General features: G+C 44.3%; 1 protein-coding gene and 1 long non-coding RNA gene across 6 annotated transcripts in view; one reads left to right on the forward strand and one right to left on the reverse strand.

Moving 5' to 3' along the window:
• The window catches only part of PAK5 (p21 (RAC1) activated kinase 5), a 122180-nt gene that overhangs the window by 49024 nt on the left and 52457 nt on the right, over positions 1-20699 (reverse strand). For all 5 annotated transcript variants that reach the window (XM_083828917.1, XM_083828915.1, XM_083828916.1 and 2 more), the window contains one exon: positions 17848-17988. The gene's annotated coding sequence lies outside the window, so the exon portion shown is untranslated. The remainder of the gene's footprint in view (positions 1-17847; positions 17989-20699) is intronic.
• Positions 1260-7999, forward strand: LOC310896554. Its single transcript, XR_014581599.1, has 2 exons — positions 1260-1953; positions 5393-7999. It is a non-coding gene; the product is annotated as an uncharacterized lncRNA (long non-coding RNA).

Below are 20699 nucleotides of genomic sequence, written 5' to 3' on the forward strand. Positions count from 1 at the left end.
CAGATGAAATATTTTCCTGAGGTTTTGTTATTATGACTATATTATTACATTTAATAATTTTAAAATATAATCTAATTATGAAGAATGTAGCTAACGATCCAGAAACAGCTACTCTCTTTTAATGTTTTGAATGAGGAAAAAAACATTCAGGAAAAGGAAACGCTGCCAAGAACCAATGCAATGATCTATCAGGAAAGCAGGGAGAGCAGGAAACCCTGCAGAAAATACCAAAACCAGAGTGGTGAAACAATATGACTTAATTCTGAACATCAGCGTTTCTATGGGCAGGGCGGACTGTACAGTAAGAACTGCAGGGAAAGGACTCAGAAAGTGGCTGGAAAATGCTCAGAAACTTGTTCTGATCAATCACGCCCCAGGTTACACCACCTCTGCCTTTTGGGCTACATCCTCAGTGGGCCAACCAGCAAAGCCTCAGCAAAATAAATGGATTGCCACCAACTTGCAACACACTGACTGGCACACTTAGGCATTCAGATAATCTTTTTTTTTTTTCCATGTAAAACTTTAGTTTTAACCTTCTGAAACTGAGTTTCTTCCCCTACACTCGATGCTGGTCATAAAGCCAGCATCACAGATGCAACAAATGGGCTGCTGGGGGCCTGCAGCAGCACAGGTCGTTTTCCAGCAGACAGACAGCGACAAGCATGAGTGGGACTCGAGGGGGACGTACACCTGTGGCAGCAGTTCTTCCCATTCACGTTTTCATTTGTAATACAGATTGCTTTGCAACAAATGATAAACAGAAATGAATGCTACCTCATGCATTATTAACGGAGAGTCTGATAATAAGAATGTACTTTAGGATGAAACCCATCTGACCTGCAAGTGTTTGCCAATAAGTGGAACAAACTCTGATTACTTGATCTGTCAAAATGTCTTTACAATGCAAATAAACGTGTCTGCCAATTATCATACCCAGAGCAAGTGTCTGGAAGAATAAAATCATGCTTCTTGTTATTACTGTGTTTCCTACCTTCGTAATAAGTTTTGTTCTATATCACTCTAACATGAAGGAAAAATATTTCCATGATCCACAATAAACTGCAAATGCACAGATTCTGCTTTAACTTTTTATTTCTTACATTATTTTCTTTTTTTCTCACTGCATAGTGTGGAAAAACTAGTAGAAAGTCAATTCTTATCCTGTTATCTACTGGATTGCTGTCGTGCAATACTCAGTTTCCGAATTAAAAATGAGAATTGATCTCTTCAAGGGTTTGCTAGAGCTTACTGTAAGAAATGGTCCAGCAATTCGTGCCACTAAGGGGTTTTGAAGGGTTAACATTGAGGCCTGGGTTTAGGCGAGAAGAGAACAAAGGGATTTCTTCGGAGAAAAACTGCTGACTTTGCACGAATGTGCAGTAACTTCTGACAGCCGGCCAAGAGACCACTAGATAAGGAGGAAGAATATGAGCCTCCCTGTCCGAGCGGCCCCCGAGAAACTAACAGAGACTGATAAGCAGGCGCACCTGGGAGGACTTCGGATTCGGGAAACCAATTATAATAACCCTGCCTCTTCTAGAAGTAGTAATGAATATGTATTAGCCTAGGAGCATAAAAACCAGCCGCCTTACGTAACAGGTGTGCGTCCCGGTGGAGCAGAGACTCCCGGCGCACCCAGCGCTGTTTGCTTGCCTCTATTCGTTTAATAAATTGTAAACTCTGATTGTAATCCTATTTGGGACTCAGTCATTTATAACAATTGGGGGCTCGTCCGGGATGGTCTTGGTTCCTGAATTCTGACTTGATCTAGGAGGGGCGCCCCCACCATTTGGTGGCTCCTGTTCGAGTCAGGTCAGGGCTAATGCCATCTTGAACCTGAATAAGGGCAAGCAAAGATTTAGATTTTTTTATGAGCTCCCTTTGCCGGCTGCAGCACTATATTTTGCCCGTAATTCTGCGCGCGAAGATCCGAACGAAGACGACGGAGTCGTAAGTATTTAAGGCGTATACCGTTCGGTTGGGTGGGTTTCGGTTGCCTGTGTGTGTGAGAGTGTGACTGAGACGGAACGTAGTTCCGAAGCGATTGTGGAGGTCTTCTAACCGCGGTTCCAATCTCCCGCGAGGGACTTGGCCGGTGAAGGACCGAAGCGATTCCTATAGGATTCGTGGGTGGGTGATAGGTCCTAAACCCCCTGCAAGACACTCTCACTAAGGCAACCAAGGGCTGTAGGAATTGCCACAGTAAAATTCCTAGATGGGTCAGACAAAATTGAAGACCCGGGACCAGAGAAAAGGGAGCAAATTACCAGACATACCACCAGAAAGTCCATTAGGGATAATGATTAGAAATTGGAACGATAGGGGCCCCAGAAAAGGGAAAAAGTAAATTAAAAATGGTTCAGTATTGTATGACAGAATGGCCAAAGGAGCCTTTAAGACCACATGTCTTTTGGCCCGTTTTCGGATCCTTTGAAGACTGGGTTTGCCAGGCCTTAAATATACATGTTAATTCAAAGGAACCTTTTAGCCAGGAGGAAAGTGATTATGCAGGATTATGGATCAGGATCTCACGTCCTTTTCCAGCCTCAATATTTACACTAAAAGCAGACGAGAAGTTTGACGAAGAAGAGAACAAAAAAATAAAAAATAAAAAAAAAAAAGGAAAAAGAAAAAGATGATGAATGGGAGTCATTGGATAACCTACCACCTCTATATCCTAACAATCCACCCCCGGTGGTGCATCTTGTAATCCTGTTTTGTTCTTAAATGTTTTGACTGTGTCAAGGAGGAAGGTGGGAGCATTATCTAAGTAACAGTTTAGAAGTTTGGGTATATTCGCGGTGGTGTTCGGTCAGTTTCCCAAGTATCGGGGGAGGGGGGCTGACTGATTATCAAAGTGGTAGAACGGAGAGTCACTTCTTTGGTGGTTCGGGCCTGAGCCCTGGGAATTCGGTAAGAAGGGGGAGAGCGAATTTATTTAGGCCTCAATACCTTTTTAAACCCCCATCTTGACGGATACACAGGAGTGATTCCTTGTTTTGTGTAGGCTTACTAACAAAGTGCATGAGAAAAATTAGCATTTGGCTTGAAATTCGGTCTTATTGAAATGTAAATTTTGTGGAAAAGGTGTTATTGTTTGTCTAGAAGACAGAAGGCTGAGTGCTTCAGGTGTTTTTCCGAAGTCCTGCGGATTTATGATTGGAATGGAGCTCATTAATAATCTGAAATAGTAAAGTTTGTATGTGGAAAGAAGAGTTTAATCCCAGAGAATTGGGACATTTGGGAAGAAGATTAGGAAAAGATAGTAAAAACCTGCAATAAAAAGGTTTGCGTGGAAATTGAAACAAGGGACAGTAACTAATATAAATAAATAAAAGGGAATGGGAAATCAAGGAAAAGGGGAAAATCCAAAAAAAAAAAAAAAAAAAAAAAAAAAGACGTCCTAAAAAAGAAAAAGCCTCCTTGGGTGCATATTGGCACATTGGAAGGATATTGTTAGAAATGGGGGCACAGAAAGCAAGAGGACTTTCACTAAGTATTGCAATCAATGGTGGCCACTATATAAACTAAATGGCCACTTTATGGATCAATCGACTATAACAGTGTCTTGCAATTAATGTTTTTGAGGAGAGAAGGAAAATAGGATGAAATGTTGTATAGTGATATGTTGTTTCAGCATGTTGGAGGGAAAAGGTTTGGAATTAAGTTGGCCCCTGACTGAGCCTTTGGTGTTGGCATTAGAAAAGTACGGGCTGGAGAAAGATAAAGGAAGTGTTAAAAGGGTTGTTGAAGGTGTTAAAGGTTGTGTGGCATGTAGTATTTAACAGAGCTGTTTGAAGTTGAATGAGCAGGGGAAGAGGATGTAGGAATGTTAATAGTTCCGCCTCAACCCGAGGCTGAGATCTCTAAATCGCGGTGTGAGCCCTCTGGGGCAGGGGGACCGTGATGGGTCCGAGAGAGTTGTCGTGGAAACAGAAAAGCAGCTAACTTTTGAAACAACCTGAGTTCCTGTGTGAGCTCAGATTGCCAATGGGACCGCTCAGGGAACTTTCAACGATTGCATTCCCCTGACCGACCCCCTCACTGAGACCCTAATCACCCCGGAAATTATGTAAATACTAAAATCTGGTTAAATTGGCTATTGGGAATTGAGAATCTGTTCCAACAAGGTCCAAAAGAAACCCCTATGGAATTTATGGAATTTTTGAATTTCTGGACCAACTTTGAAATGCAATGAAAAAAAAAAAAAAAATGGACCTGGCTTAAAAAAAAAAAAAAAGAGAGAGAGGCAACTGGCTAACCTCTTTCCAGGGCAATCAGCCCCTGATATCAGAAAGAAATTGTCTTAGGCTGCAGGACAAACTTACAACAGTCAGGAATGATGGGGACCTGGGGCATCTACCCTAGCAGGTCCACTAGTTGAAATAAAGCTAGGAAACGAAGACAGGCTTGAATTTTTTGTTGGTTATGGGAGCTTCTTTCTCTGTGTTAATTAGGCTGTAAATGTAATAGGAGCAACATATTCAGTGTTAAATAGTTTAAAAGGACGATTAGGAACTAAGACAACTACAATAATTGGAGCCACAGGGAAAGAGGAAGAATGGTCATTCTTACGACCCCTTGATTTGCGTTTTGGGGGTGAGGAACTAACCCATAAATTTTAGTATGTACCAGAATGCCCGATGCCACTCTTGGGACGGGATCTATTAGCCAAATTAGATGCAACAATAACCTTTGAGGATGGAGAATTAATAATGAAGGTACCTGAGTCCAAAGTAGGCCAAATCCTAATGATCAAAGATAAACCCTTTGTTAATATTCCAAGAGAAGTAGAAAATGCAGTTATAGCAACAGTACGGGAAACAGATGTACCAGGGAAGTCGAAACTGGCACAACTGGTAAAGGTGGAATTAAAGGAAGGAGCCAAACCTGTTTGAATCAAACAATATCCACTTAAGATAGAAGCTAGGCACGGGAATAGTGAAAATTATTGACAAATTTCTCAAATATCAGATTCTGGAAGAATGTAAATCGGAATACAATACTCCAATTTTTCCAGTAAAGAAGCCGAATGGCGAGTATAGATCTGTACAAGATCTTAGAGCAATAAATGAAATAACAAAGGATATTCACCCGGTAGTAGCTAATCCTTACACATTGTTAACATCTGTGAAAGAGAAATATAAATGGTTTACCGTGATAGATTTAAAGGATGCCTTCTTTTGCATACCTCTTGATAAAGATAGTAGAAAATTATTTGCCTTCAAATGGGAAAACGTATTGAAGTTTTTGGACCACATATGGTAACAACCGTTTTGGAACAAAGGGGGGGGGCACTGGTTATCACCCAGCCGGTTGATGAAATATCAGGCAATCCTAACTGAACAAGATGACATAACCTTGAAAACGACTAACCTGTTATATCCAGCAGTATTTCTAGGAACCGTTCCAGAAGAAGGACCGTTGGAACACAATTGTGTGGAAATAATCGAACATACGCCAGCCACAAAGATTTGAAGGATGTACCCCTTGAAAGGTATTCAGTGGGAATACCACACTCCGTGGCACCCACAAAGCTCAGGGAAAGTAGAAAGGATGAATCAAACAATAAAACAACAATTGGCTAAGTTAATGATCGAGACACAGCTGCCCTGGACGAAATGCTTACCATTGGCACTTTTAAACATAAGAACTAAACCACACAGTGAGACTGGATTATCATCATATGAAATGTTATATGGTATGCCTTATTCTCAAGGGATGCCCCTAGGGAACAATGTAGTTGAGGATCATAGTATCCAGAAATACATAATTACCATTGGAAGGAGATTACAGGAGATAAGAGAAATTGGGATGATGACTCAGACACCACCTTTAGGATTTGCTATTCATAAAATACAACCAGGAGACAAGGTCTTAATAAAAACCTGGAGAGAAGAATCATTGAACCCCCGATGGGAGGGACTGTACCTTGTTTTACTTACTACTGAAACAGCTGTGAGAACAGCAAGAAGGGGTTGGACCCACGCATCCAGAATAAAAGGACCAATAACTACCGAAGCCTGGAGGGTTGAGTCCACTCCTGGGGAACTGAAACTGAGACTAAAGAGGAACTGATATCCCAGCAATGAGGTTCTGCATGAATTAAGGGCACTGGATAAAGAGGACAAGGCTGAAGGGAGGAAAGGGAGAAGGCAAGACCGGGGTAGGACCCTCCACTGCGGCGTGTATGGTCTACCGAGGGAGGCAACCCCTATGGGTATTGACCGCCGAGTGAGAGTGCCTCGACCGGACTTCTCCCACACCAAGATCAGTTTGTCCTGAGAAAAATAACATGAGAACCTTTTAAACCCATAATAAAATTGTGATTAGTTTTTCCAGGAGCTGGATCACCCTGAAGGGCTGAATGGTAACACAAGCTCTGAAAGCGGGCCCAACCCCATGACTGAAGGCGCTTCCCACACTCTCAAGATTGGACGGCGAAAAAGGCTTATAATATGACAGGTCGCCAAAGAGAACTGAATTGTGACTGTAAGTGGAAACCCAACGTGGGAGCTTGGAAGCGTGCATATACGAGTACAAACGGGGCAGACATTGTAACAGGACCACTCGGTAACAAGGACACTCTGTATTATCACGCCCCAAAGGGTAAAGATGGATGGGATGGTCATTTTCCAAACGGGACGTGGGCCCTAAAGGGACATTATTGGGTGTGTGGCAAACATGCTTACAAGAGGCTACCTGGAAACTGGTCGGGAATATGCTATGGGGGGTACATAAGACCCTTGTTCTTTTTATTGTCACAAACACAAGGAAATCATTTAGGAATAAGATTATATGATGACCTGAACAGAGTAAAACGATCTATTGATACTTCCTTATCCGGGGATAGTGCCCAAAAATGGGGAAAGGATGAATGGCCTCCTGAAAGAATCATACAGCATTATGGGCCAGCCACCTGGAACCCAAATGAGTTGATATCAGGAGCCCGAGAACCTATTTATAATTTGAACCGAATAATTAGGTTGCAAGCTATCCTCGAAGTTGTAACAAATCAAACAGCGACAGCCTTGGATCTTTTGGCTGACCAATCCACTCAAATGAGAAATGCTATATTCCAACATAGAATGGTCTTAGACTATTTACTAGCAGAAGAAGGGGGAGTATGTGGAAAACTGAACGATTCTAATTGTTGTCTACAGATTGATGATAATGGAAAAGTGGTCAAGCAGATAACAAAGGAAATTAGAAAGCTAGCCCACGTCCCAGTACAAACTTGGAAGGGTATGGATTGGGATTTCTTTTCATGGTTGCCTGGTGAACCATAGGTTAAAAGGATGCTGTTTTTATTTTTATGTGGTATAGTGACATTATTGTTTATACCTTGTATGATACCTTGCTTTACGTTGTTGATACGGCGAGTAATAAATAGCACCCAATTTGTGATGACTTCAGTGGAAAGAAAAGGTGACGTGTCGATAATGATGCTTAAGAAGTGGACACCCCGAGAACTGACTGATGAAATCCAATTGTTACTGACAAAGGTTGAAGGAGAGACACGAATTGATGATTAAAAAAAAAAAAAAAGGGAGGAATTGTAAGAAATGGTCCAGCAATTCGTGCCACTAAGGGGTTTTGAAGGGTTAACATTGAGGCCTGGGTTTAGGCGAGAAGAGAACAAAGGGATTTCTTCGGAGAAAAACTGCTGACTTTGCACGAATGTGCAGTAACTTCTGACAGCCGGCCAAGAGACCACTAGATAAGGAGGAAGAATATGAGCCTCCCTGTCCGAGCGGCCCCCGAGAAACTAACAGAGACTGATAAGCAGGCGCACCTGGGAGGACTTCGGATTCGGGAAACCAATTATAATAACCCTGCCTCTTCTAGAAGTAGTAATGAATATGTATTAGCCTAGGAGCATAAAAACCAGCCGCCTTACGTAACAGGTGTGCGTCCCGGTGGAGCAGAGACTCCCGGCGCACCCAGCGCTGTTTGCTTGCCTCTATTCGTTTAATAAATTGTAAACTCTGATTGTAATCCTATTTGGGACTCAGTCATTTATAACATTACTGTTTATCATCTCTTTCAGAAAGTTTATTCTAACATCGAATGTTTATACAGCGGTGGATCACCCACCACAATCAACAACTGCATTTGAACAATTCCTCAACACTGAGTGTTTCAGAGCTGAGGGACCTTGCCGTATAGACTTTGTGTTCTCTTATCTCTGAACATCAATTAGGAAGTGATGGGTTTCACCCATTCTCAATTCAACTGGAAGATAAAAGGGTTCAGGGAGGAACGGAAACCCTTTATGCTGTATCTGTGAAACCGATGTGGAAGTTCCGAGACCAGCCCCATAAAAGCAAACAAAAACCATAATATAAAACTTAGATACAACTGAAAAAAAAAATTAAATACTTATCTCTGGGTAAGCAATGCAAATCCAGAAACATGAACGCTAGTGTGAGTTTTTTTATTGTTTTCCAGCTTTTTAAAGAGTAAAATAGAAATGATTTCTGACTGCATGTAGCTTTTGAACAACTGGGGAGGCTGCTACATCCTGGTCACCACTGCCACCTCCTACCCAGGGAAACTGTGGTGGTGGCTGCCAGGCCCTGAGCCTTCTTTTTATATCGCTGGAAAACACAAATTTAGTGTATCTACATCTGGGATTAGATTCTTCTTAAAGTCTAAGCAGCAAAAATACACCCCCAATTAAGGGGGTGGAAAAAAAAAAAAAAGGAAATCCCTGCATGCTGACTGTGGTTGTGCTCACCGCTGTTTCCAGGGGCAGGGAGGCTCGTTAGCTCATTCATTCCCAACTTCATTACGGAACAACTCCTACAAAGCTGCTGATACAATTGGGAAATCACAGGACAAGCAGGGAAAGTGGCTGCAAAAAGCCGCATTAAGGAAACACGTGCAGTTACCTGGGAGGTGGGGGCCGGGGTTAACGTGCAGTGACAAAAGGGACTGCAAAGTTTTCTGGCTGAGATAAGAAATAAGTGTGCAGAAGGAGTTCAGATCCAAATGGCAATAATATTTTTACTGGAACAGACTTACTGTTCAGGGTCAAGTGAAATATTTTGTCTTACCAAGACTTTTATTTCATTTTCACTGTTTTCCTTTTGTTCTTAAATGAAGAGAAACATCAAACTCAAACACTAATTAAAAAAAAAAAAAGAAAAATCAAAAAATGTCAGCCTAGTTTTTTCCTCAAGTTTTTGAGCATATGATTCAATAAATTGCCTGATTATTTTTTATTTTATCTTATCTGAAAATTGTCTGTGCTCTACTTGGGCATCAGAGAAGATGACTTACTGTGTGCTTCATGGGGCAATATAAAGGTTTTAGAAAGATGATTTCAAGATGGTCATGATACTCAAATTATTCAAGCTGTTGTAAATGAGTAACAATAAAATCTTTACACTATATACCTGTTAAGTCGCTGCACCCGACGCATACTACTGAAAACCTATTTTATTCTTTTTACCACGTTTTAAAACTCCTTCCTGCAGCAATTTGTCATAACTATCCTCCCAGAAATCCAAATGATTAAATTATCACATCCACTGAAAAGTGCTAAGTAGATGCCTCCAAAGAACTGGTAACAATTTTTTCCACCCCAAACCTGCCGTGCTTTAGGGAACAGGATTACACAGACTGTGAAAGAAAATAAGCCAAGAGTCTCCCGTGTCCATTAACATCAAGTACATCTTCAGTTCCTCTGGGTTGCAAATACTGTGCCCTGTGAACCCATGTCTTAATCAACAGGGTCAAAATAGGGAATGGACTTCAGAGAGCTGCTCCTTAAAGATGAGTATGACGTGGGATGTGTACGAGGAAAACAATTCAGACCCCTCGGTCAGTGTACACGGAGGCAGTTCAATTATCAATAGTTACGTTGTTCACAAACCAAAGCTGAATTTGTGAGGAACTGAAAACTTTATTTTGTATCAGGGAAAAACCAGGATTTTCCCTGTGCAACCAACACAGGCTGCAACCCGCGATGACATTTCATGGATCTTCACCACAGCAGGAGGCCCTGCCTTGAGCTAGGCCGCTGCTGGCGCAGGCCACTAGCGGGTGGCCACACGATCTTGTTCGGATTATTACCTAACTGTGGAAAGAAGAGGCTGTCCTTTCATGAGATGCTTTCCACCTGTTTGCTGTACCTGATTGCCAAGTTCATTTTCCATCTCTGTGACCGAGGACCCCTAGAATCCCTAAAAATATGCAGTAATGCGACAATTACACCATCTGCCAAGTGCTGGCAAACTGAACGACAAAACTGGTGCAAGAGCAGCCATTTCTTCTGCTACAACAAACTCCTAAGGTATTATATAAACTATTGCAAAATATTACAGCATACCTTATACTCTATTCAGCTGGCTTCCTGAGAGAAAAGCTGAAGAAGAATCAACTCCCAAGGCCTTTTTCACTGCTTAGAAAAAGCTTCAAGCTCCACAACTAGTAAATTAACAGTACATCAGTGAATACACTCGGAAGTTACAAATGATCAATACAATTTCCATTTCCTGAAGGAACCGAAAACCTTCGGTCTGCTCCCGTAAAGCCAAGGCTACAGAAGGATGTGGGATTATCTGCGAGGGGAAGGACTGCAAATGGGTTTTGTGAAGATCAGGTTCTGCACATCACTTTTGCACATAAAGTTATGGCACGCGGAAAGCCTTCATAGACGTTAAGCTCCAAAACCATCATTATCAGCCCTCTTAAAAATCAGCGTGGATATTCTCGTGTTACTTTAAACCTGAGCACAACACTCAGAAAGGACACAACAGCTCCTGCCAAACCGGTGAGCGCACTGCCAGCTGCAGGAACACATCCACGCGCTTTGCTGGCTGACAGCCTCTGAGCAATGTCTGTGGCCAAAACTTAAGATACGTATTTCTGTGTGTCAGAATATTACAGAAAATAAGAAGACTGAAGGCTGCTTACATACATGCATTTACACACACAAACACAAAAAGCTCACAAGACCCAAGCACCTGCTCCCAGTTAGGTTTAACTGGGAGGAAGTTGTTTCTCCGCTTGTTGCAGCAGACCAGGAGAGGGGCAGAGTACTGCACAGCAGCAGCCGCTGTCGGTACTGGCACTGAGAGCCCTAAGGAGAGCTGAGAGGGACCTTCAGAGCTTTGCTCCTGCTCCATGGCAGGCTTATTCCCAGCAGCTGCATGTTTGCCTGGTATCACAAAGCAGACCTCTCCCTATGGAAGAGGTCGAGGCATGTCTCTGCCACACTCCTAAAACATTATTAAAAACAACAAAGCCCGACAACAAACTGGAGCCTGCACTGGGGAAGGCAGCCCCTCTCTGTGCCCCTGGGTGGCCGGCACAGAAGGGTGGCAGGGGACCTTTCCTGGTGGCACCACCACGCACCACAGACACAGCACAGCCCAGCCGCTGGCTCTGCTACGTGTCTGTTGCTCTGAGCTTGTCAGCTTCCATCCACGTACAACATCACAGTACAAGGGGGCCTGACACAGCCTTCACTCGCTCTCAGTGCGCCCACCCTGACTTGTGTAATCACCGGCAGCACTCAGCCTTGAGTTCAATGCTACTGACAGCACCTTTTTCTAAATTATTCCCAGCTTCTTCAGGATAAATGCAGGAAGAAGCCGTGGACGGCTTTTAAAATGATTATGTAAAACACAGTGGGCTGTACAATACCTCTTCCAGTAGCTCCCCCGTAGTACTCTGAAGGTTCATTACCTTCAGAGTACAGGTAATGAATCTGTTATTATAACCACTATTTCTCCTTATTATGTATAGGCTGGATGGTTTAAATGGAAATAAGATAATCTCATCTCCCCGTGTTCCTTACTTGTGGCATGTCCTTGAAAGTAACCAATGCTCAGGACGCCAAAAGCTGAAGGCTCAGCTCGCCCACGTATGAGATGTGATATGAATAAATCAGTGCAAAGTCCATGTGAGCTTCTCCTCTCTTGCTTGTGGGGGCTCAGCTCAGGCTGCAAAAGCTGTATCTGCAGTGGAGCTGCCAAGCAGACCTACACTACCCTTGGTGCCATTTAAAAATCAGTTGATTCAGTATATTGATTCTTTTTTTTTTTTTCAAATGCCAAATATGCAGCAAAGTATTTTATGGAGAAATGAAAAAAAAAAAAGTGTATTTATGATGGATGTTACCCGATGAGAGCAGAGCTGGGTACCTGCTGCTGTGCGTTTTGTACCTCCCTGAAAGTCATCTTCGCATCCCATTATCTGTGCCCCAGTGCAGAACTGTCTCGTTGCAGCCTTTTACTTCCTGGCTCATCACCTGGGTCGCAATTCAATCACTGGTGGCTTCAACAGGAGAGGACCCTGACCCTAGAAAGAGCCACCTTCTTCTCTATTTCCCTCCACTGATAGCAGGATGTGAAAAATAACCCTAAATGGTGACAGCAATGCAAAGGCAGGGGTGAGAGGGCAGGTGGTTGACTTTGTTTCAGAAAGCTTATTTCCCCTTCTTTGTAACACAAGCTAGAAGAGATTTGCACAAAACCCAAAGTGACTACTCTTTTTAAAGAATAAAGGCTAAATGAAAAGAAGAAAGATTAAGATAGTGATACACTGCTTTCTGTAACACTGCAGCTTTGCACCCAACCCTTTAAACAGAAGCTTTCCGCGTTGTTTTTCAGTGATAACGATGTGCAACTGAACATTAATCATCCGTTTGCCAACCAACTTGCCCAACGCCTTTCTCCTTGCATTGGATCTGTTCTGGAGCCAGCTCCACCGCGCTATCACACCGTGCTTCAGCAGATGCTGAGTCCTCACTCACATTGAAATTCGTTGGAGAAGTGAGCTGGAAATAAACAGTGGTAAAAACAGCCCCAGCCATTCAGCACACCAGTCCCTGCTTCCCTCCCATTTGTTGCTGCTCTCTCCCACATCTCAATGGAAACGAAAGCCTCAGCGACTTAAACCCTGTGAAGCCGGTGTGTTGCAAAGAAGCACAAAGGCAGGGCTGCACATTATCTGCTCTGAATCCAGCAGAGCTCATGTTCATCAGAAAGGGAAGAGAATGATGGAAATTTCTGACTTGGAAATCTCAGAGCCAATATTAGTAAATAAAGTCTGATTTAATTACCAACATGTGCATTTTTTTCTGCTTTCTAGCACTGAAGGAGTACACTCCCATGGGGATGGATCAATGCCACTAACATGCAAAGCCACAACTCACCTTTAAGCCTAATAATAGATAGCTTTCTAATTCAGAGGAAAAGGCAAGTTACAGGCAGAGCAGAACAGCAATAATCTGAAAGCGAGCATCTGAAATGTTCCACTGAACTCTGCTCCAGGAAACAAAGAGATTTTTTTCTCCTTTTTCCCCCAATGACAGCTTTCCAGTGCTGCTGACATCCATCACATGTGCAGAGGCAAATGCTTCCACACTTGGTAATAATCAGAGCAAGGAAGTTACAGATGGGGGGAGGAGGAACTAGGCTTTTTATTTTTATTTTTTTCTCTTGGCTAAAGGCATACTTAAAATCTGAAGAGTGTGTAAGGAGAACTTTGTAGCATCTTCCTGCTCCATTTTCACTTTCTGGGCTGAGCTAGGCATCCCTGCAGCTCTTCCACACTGCCCATTTTCCAGGGCTCTCAGTTTTGCAGTGCCTCTGCTCCCTGAGCCCACGTTGCACTGGGGCTGGTTCCCAAAAGGCCACTTCCATCAGCTTCTACCTATCTTCCCTGCACTGCTCCTCGCCTACCTATTTCTGCAAAACAACCTTCCATACGCTCTCCAAACTTCATCTCAAACCCACCTACACCTCCAACTCTGTCCCTATGCTCCCCGTCACCTCCGCTTACCAACAGCTAAGTTACCCCCCTCCACACTTTTGACCCCTGATGTTTGCTGCAAAATAACAAAAGTTCACGGAACTGACCCCAGGAGAACAGCTTTTCACGGTAACATAGAAAGGATTTTACTAGATGTCACCATACGCTTAAAGGAATAAATATAGAACAAAGCAATACAGATCCAAAGAGGCACTAAAGGGGATGGGTAGGAAACGTACACAAATTATGTTATGGGAACACAGAATAAAAACAAATACAAGTGTAAAAGAAACCACTAGATGCCTAAAATCAGGACTAAATATTAATAAAATTATTAACCTGTCAGGTTTCAGGACAGGTGCTGTACCTTTTCTACCTAGGGAATCAGCTTTCTGAAGTCTAAGACATTGAGGCTTTATCAATCAGTGTACTTTGATGGGATCTCATCTGTAAAATGATCAATTAAATTGCAGAAATAAAGGGGGGGGGGGCTAATTCAAGCTTCTCCAGGGAAGAGTTTTTGTTTTGTTTTTGTTTTTGCTTTGTTTTGTTTTTTGAAAGATGTCAGTACAGCCTTCTACTCCAGCTAATCCCTTCTGTTTAAAAAAGTCTTCAACAAGAGAAAAATAATGATGGGGCAGCACAGATAAAATTTTCCTATGGATGCAATAAAGAAAAAACTTGCAGGTCAGCTTGCTTTCAGCTGGGAGAAACAGACAAAAATTGCAATCAGTCTGCAATTCATATGGATGAATCACATGGCAATGATTCAGACGGAATTATTGACTGAATTAGCCTAACGAAAAACCCTGCTCGGAGGAAGGCAGCAGTCCTTGACTTGTTTTTGGCAGAAGGCAAAATATAAACTTACAAGTCTGGTTTGCCAAGGGTCTCTGTGGTCAGAGCAGAAGGTGGAGTCTCAGCGAAACTATTTCCATTGTTTTGCTCCAAAAGCCAGTAGCTTCCCATTTCCTCCTTCACAGCCCCATTTTGTCCACGCACCTTCACGCTGTTAACGCCCAGTTGTGACTTGAACACTGCCTTTAAGCTTCTGAGTCACCAATGGTCACTTAGGTCAATACATTTGTTTCTTCTGCTCTTCTGAATATTTATGGGTTTCAGTGTTTTTCCTCTTCTTTTGGTCCCACTGTAGCTCCTTTCTGAGCTTCCTATTGCAAGACAACAAATGCCAGGCAAACCACACACTGTGCTGCCCATCTGCTTCCCGCTGACGCCTTTCCTCTTCGCCCCGTGCTTCAGCTGCCCACTGCTTTATGTGATCTCCGTGGCAAGGTTTTCTCATTATTAAGCCCACCTATCCTGCTGAACCAGAAAATAGGAAGAGCAGCACCATCCACTAGCAGAGCCATCGATACATAGCTTTCTCCAGTGCTAATCAGCACCAAGCTTTTTCACCCCGACACACAGCACTGGAGAAAACTGCAGGAAAGCTCGAGTGTGTAAGTGCAGGTGGGGAACTGCCACGGCGCTGTGACACCACGCAACCAGCAGAGTCACCTTTATTTGCTGTGACGTCAAGTACATTGAAGGATGCTCCCAGTATTTAACAAAAAGCCCTGATGTAAGAGCCTGCAGCAAGAATGCAAGGAAGAGAAAATACCTGTAGGGAAACCACGAACAGATTCTCAGGGAGCGATGAGGGCAGAGCGATAGGCATAAATGCAGAAATTGTGCTGGGTTTGCAGGAAGAAAAGACAACAGGAGCAGCACAGAGGTACCGACATGAGTGGAGGTGGAGGCTGAGGGGACAGGTGTGTAACAGAAAATTGGGTAAGGGAGGATAGGCCAGAAGAGAAGGCACTAAATTGATCAAGTAGCTTTGACTCGATCCAGTACTGAAGGGAAAAGCCAAGGGAGCAGCTCCTACCAGGCAAGGAGGAGGATTTGTCCAGCCCCATTTTACAGGGGATGAAGCGAAAGTAACGGAATTAACTCCACATCACGTGGTGGCTGCTGCGGGTCCGCTTTGCTGGGTCTGCTCTGAATATTTCTCCCAGCACCCTGATCGCTCAGAATTGAATTTATTAGAGACAGGCAAAGCCTCAGCAGCTCCCTTCCCCCAGCGGGAGGGCTTCATAAATCCATAAAACCCCTTCAAGCTTAGCGTTTTCTCCCATCTCTCTCTCGTTGCTGGAAGTAAGGCTTGCTGAGATCGGTGAGGCCCCATCTCCATCCGTGACCCCAGGATGCTAGAAGCCACCCACACCACATGGGTGATCCGGGTCTCTCTGCAAAAACGAGCCTGCAATTGGCTTCTAAGAAACCCATTGACAGAAGAGAAGCCAAAGGGGGCTCACTTTCTGCCAGGGTTTGGTGAAGAACTTCCACCCGTTTGGAGTGCCTGTGCTCTGTCCCGTGCTTTTCCTTTCTTTGAAGGAAAAATCTGCTTTCACAGCTGCCTCCATGGAAACAGCAACTGCGCGGTGTTGGCAATGCTCCAGACTCGACGTGCTTGGTTCAAATATGGGAATCTGCATTTCTTAACCATGGAGCACTGAAAACTCAAGCTGGGATTGGAGAGCCTGGCCTGGTGTCTTTGGGTTTGTTTGTCACCACCAGCAAAGACCCCGTGGCTCAACTCTTACCCCTGCAACACCTGTGCAAGCTGACTGTTGATGAATGGGCCACTTTGGGCCTCAGATACGCTTGAGAAAGTGGAGGGACTAGACAAAACTTTTAATTTGCACACTTCATTAACTTGGGCAGTATCAATGCAGTTCCTGGACTATCAAAGTGGTTAATGGAGGTGAAACCAAGTGCTCAGTTTCTTTCCTGAAATGAGCTTCGAGATCAAACATTCAGTAAATTTAAATGAAATTAAAGAAATTTTCTCCAGTTTTCATTCTGAAGAGGATAAAAACACTTTTGCCATTACTCTGCTTCAGCTGTTTTGTGTGACTAACCCATTATTTCCCCAGCTGAACTGCAGGTACACTTCCCCTCCAGGGAAGCTGGGTGACAGCAGACCCAAAGGCTCAGTTCTGAGAGGTATCTTCCTTTCATGGCAGTGATGCTAATTCACATTACACCGTACTGAGTCCACTCAGATTTAAGAGAGACAATAAAAAACTATTTTAACAAGACAACCACTATATCCTAATGTTAGAGAACTGTTCTGCTCATGGGTGCCCTGAAATTTTTTATTTTATGTGAAATATGGGATCAAACTTGCTTCACACACCCTGTTGGATTTGGTCCCAGTACCCTGCTGCATCCTCCAGGAAGATCGCAGCCAGTGGGAAAATGCAGCAACACTTACACCGCTCCTGAGCTCAACTTCCAAAAGAGGGTGAGTGACTCCTTAGGCCCCCTGAAACATCCTTTAATCTGTGGCTTTCAGACTATTGAAGAGGATGCAGGGCAGCTGCACAAAGTGAGCACAGGTAGAGAAGCAGGGATTTGCCCTCTGGCTTGGGAAAATTGGTCAAGTGTAATGAAGTGCATAGCTTTCCTACAATCATTTGTTCAGCTCCATAAATTGCAGGGCATAAATCAGGCTGTCAGGGAGAGCAGCTGTGCAGGGATCTCCGCAGGAGCAGAAAAGACACTGCGACCACCTAGAGCATCACAGCGCCCTGCTGGGAGCTGCGCCAGGTGCCGGACCTAACGCTCCTCTGGTTTTTACATCGCTTTCCTGCCACTGATTTAAAAGGAGTCGCCCAGTTGTAATGCTGTAAGTATCAGCAGAATGAGGCTCGGTGGCAGCTTGTGGTGAATATTAGGAAAACGTAAAAGTGAACCCTCTCTAATTGTCCTTCACTCAACAGTGCCTATTTAAATTACTGTTATTATGGCAAAGATTTTGAAATTGCTGCCAGAAACACAACCAGGGATTGCAGATGCTGCAGCTTTCCACCAGTAAATGTTTTACTTGCTGACAAATACTTCCCTTCTGAAAACAGAAACACCACCTACGGTGGTATGCAGCCGGCAGCCAGGGGCTGCTCTGGATTTGCAGGAGCGTGTGCTCCGAGCAAGGACAGAGCTGGCAAGCAAGGAGAAATACACGACGAACGCCCCGGGGAGTTCACAGAGCAAGGCTGAGCAAGGACCCACCTTGAGGCTGAGCCGACCGGGAGGTCTCATCCCACGGCGCTGAGAATCACAGGACCAGTGTGTTGGAGCTCACGGCGACTGCGGGCTGAAGAAACGTCTCCTGTGAGGGCAACCACTCAGCCCAGCTGGAAAGCACTTGTCCTGTTGAGAACAATTAAAAACAGTTACGGAAATGAAGTCAGAAGAGACCAACAGAAAGATCAGCCATGTGTCTAATGAAAACTGAAATAGAGGTTTTCTGTTTCTTCTTTTTTTTTTTCAAATGGTCATAGCATATTTGTCAAAATACAGTCGGAGGATCTGAAGGTACTTATGGACTTTGGCTGCTTCCCTAGAAATGAAGGTGTTATTTGTGAAATCACCAAGGAAGGGGAAAGGGTGATGACTGCACCCATGGCAAGAGGCTGCATGGCTTAGCTGCGATGGGAGAAGCAGGTCCAGATCTCTCCAAGGTCTTACTCAAAGCAGGGATTTAACAGAGGATCTCCAGAAGGAGTCTCCTTACCGGGACTACCAAGGTACTGGTGTCTCTGTCTCCTCCAAACACCGAAAAGTTCAGAGACTGAGGCTGGGACCGGGTCCGCCACCTGTCAGCAGCACAACTCAAGCCTTTCTTCCCACCTCTGTCAAGAAAGAGGTCTGTCCCTTGCAGCATTGCTGCTCAGGATCCCAGGAGCAGCAAAGCATGCTTCACACCAGCCAAAGCCAACAGAAGGGGCAGGTGTCTCTGGCAGGACCAAACCCTATGGGCCCTACACTGTTGGCCAAGCCGAGCTTTAAGACTCGGCCTCCAGCACCAAACCGCTGCTGTGTGCTGGGAGCCCTGCAGGATGAGGCCCCGCTGCTCCCACCTCAGCCCCCCAGCAGCTGCCAGCAGAGTTACACAGATGATTCCATCACTGAGCAGCAACAATCCCCTCAACGAGCAGTGGTATTTCTACACACAGGGAAAAACTCTAAACACTTGGTAAAAACACCACCTGTGCAGCCAGGGAAAAGATCTCAAGTTGACATGAGGCTCTGCAAGTCACTGCTCAAATAACTGCAAAATCTGGCCTAGAATACCTTTTATTTGGTTGCAAGATAGCATCCCAGGATTTTTTTTTAATACATATATAAACGAGACCTCTTGCAGCACCGCCCCCCACTCCAACACGGAATTATGCTGAACCAGCTCTTCCGAGGGGCTCTATCTGAACGCAGTTTCATTGATACACACGAGCTGAGCTCAGCCCTGTTATTGCCAACTCTGCTCAGGTAACACCAGCAGGCGAGAGCTGCACCTGCTGCACACACGATGCAGTCCCTGCCCTGGGGGCACTGACAAAGCAGAGTGGGGGAAAAAAAGAGCAGGGCCAACGGCGTTTGATGGCATGGTGAGGTGACTTGTCCCAGTCACCCTCGGAGCCAGGATTTGACTTCAGAGCTTTGAGTCCACCTCTTCTCGTATGAGCGTTGCTCTGTGAAGTCACCGATTCAGAGGTACACAGCAGGCTGAGGGGATTTACACCCTGATCCTACACATATGTGTGCATACACAGAACTTTATTCCTGCTGTCCAGTCTTACAAGGGTTGATGGGACTTACCCTACACTTAAAGTAAGGCAGCTATCAAAGCTCATGGGACCAAGGTCTGACTTTCTCCAAGGCAAGAAGTGGCTTAATTCACCAAGAGCTTTCATAGGAAGGTAACTTTTCTGGGAGGCAGCTCTTTGCCATAGGTTCTGACTATTTAAAATAATTTCAGAACGTCACTGCCACAGTCACTTTAACAAGCACCAATCAAATTAATATTAAAAATGACTTAGTGCATAATTCATGTCCTCTAAAAACCATCTCTTACTCAACAGGCAAGCCAACCAGCCATGCATTTTACATCACCTTCTCATTTTTTTTTAGAAGCGATGTGTTACTTCAGGAAGATTTCCACGTATTTGTGTTCCACTTCTAACCTGGACAATGCACAGCTCTCTGCCAGGGTCCCCATGCCAACATAAGTCCAGGAAGATCATCTGGGATGGGAAGCAGCAGATTGCCAGCTTGCACAGGAGGGAGTTAGGCCAGGTTTATAACCAGGTGGAAGCAGATCAAGGCAGGATCTCTGTAACGTATGTATGAGTATAAAATGCTCTACTTAATTTTTGTATGAGTCTCCTTTGGATGCTTTAGCGCAGGAATTCATGGCAGCAATGTTTGGAAAGCAGTCAATTTTATGCAAGTATTAGGGAAAGTACTTGGGAAATATCTACCCCAATAAATATCAGAACTGGTACTGGAGACACAGCTGGGAAAGCTTGTGGCACCTGCAGCTGCAGAGAAACCTGCCTCAAAGCACCCTAGAAATGCACAGCCCCACAGCGCTCAGCTCCTTCCCCGGGTAACCTGTATTTTCCAGCACCGGGAGGACGGGCAGTGTGAGAGCCCCACCAGAGCCACCTTCAAAACCTTCCTTCAGCCCCCTCGTACCCGAGCTGAGGACCCTGATCCCCCAGAGGCCTGTAGCTGTATTCACAGGTTCATTTTTCCTTTCATCAAGGCAGAGCAATAGTCCCATGTTCCACCCAGTAAAGGTGGACGGTCGCTTCAAGTACTTAAATCACATCACTGAAGAGTTGCAGTATCTCATCAGGACCATGTGCCACGCAGGAAGGTACAGGAATTAAATAAAACCCATGAAAATCTGGGTATCATACCGCTGAATTCTTTAAAAATAAATCCAGGACTGTGGTATGTTTTACACGTAATTAAATGTCTGAGTTGATGTTTATTAACAGTCAGCTCTGAGGCCCCTGGATAAAATAAGACGGACTGTAAATTAAAAACATTGGTTTAGACAGCCTGTACTACCTAGT

This window comes from Anser anser (assembly GCF_964211835.1).
Source record: "Anser anser genome assembly, chromosome: 3".
Lineage (NCBI taxonomy): Eukaryota > Metazoa > Chordata > Aves > Anseriformes > Anatidae > Anser > Anser anser.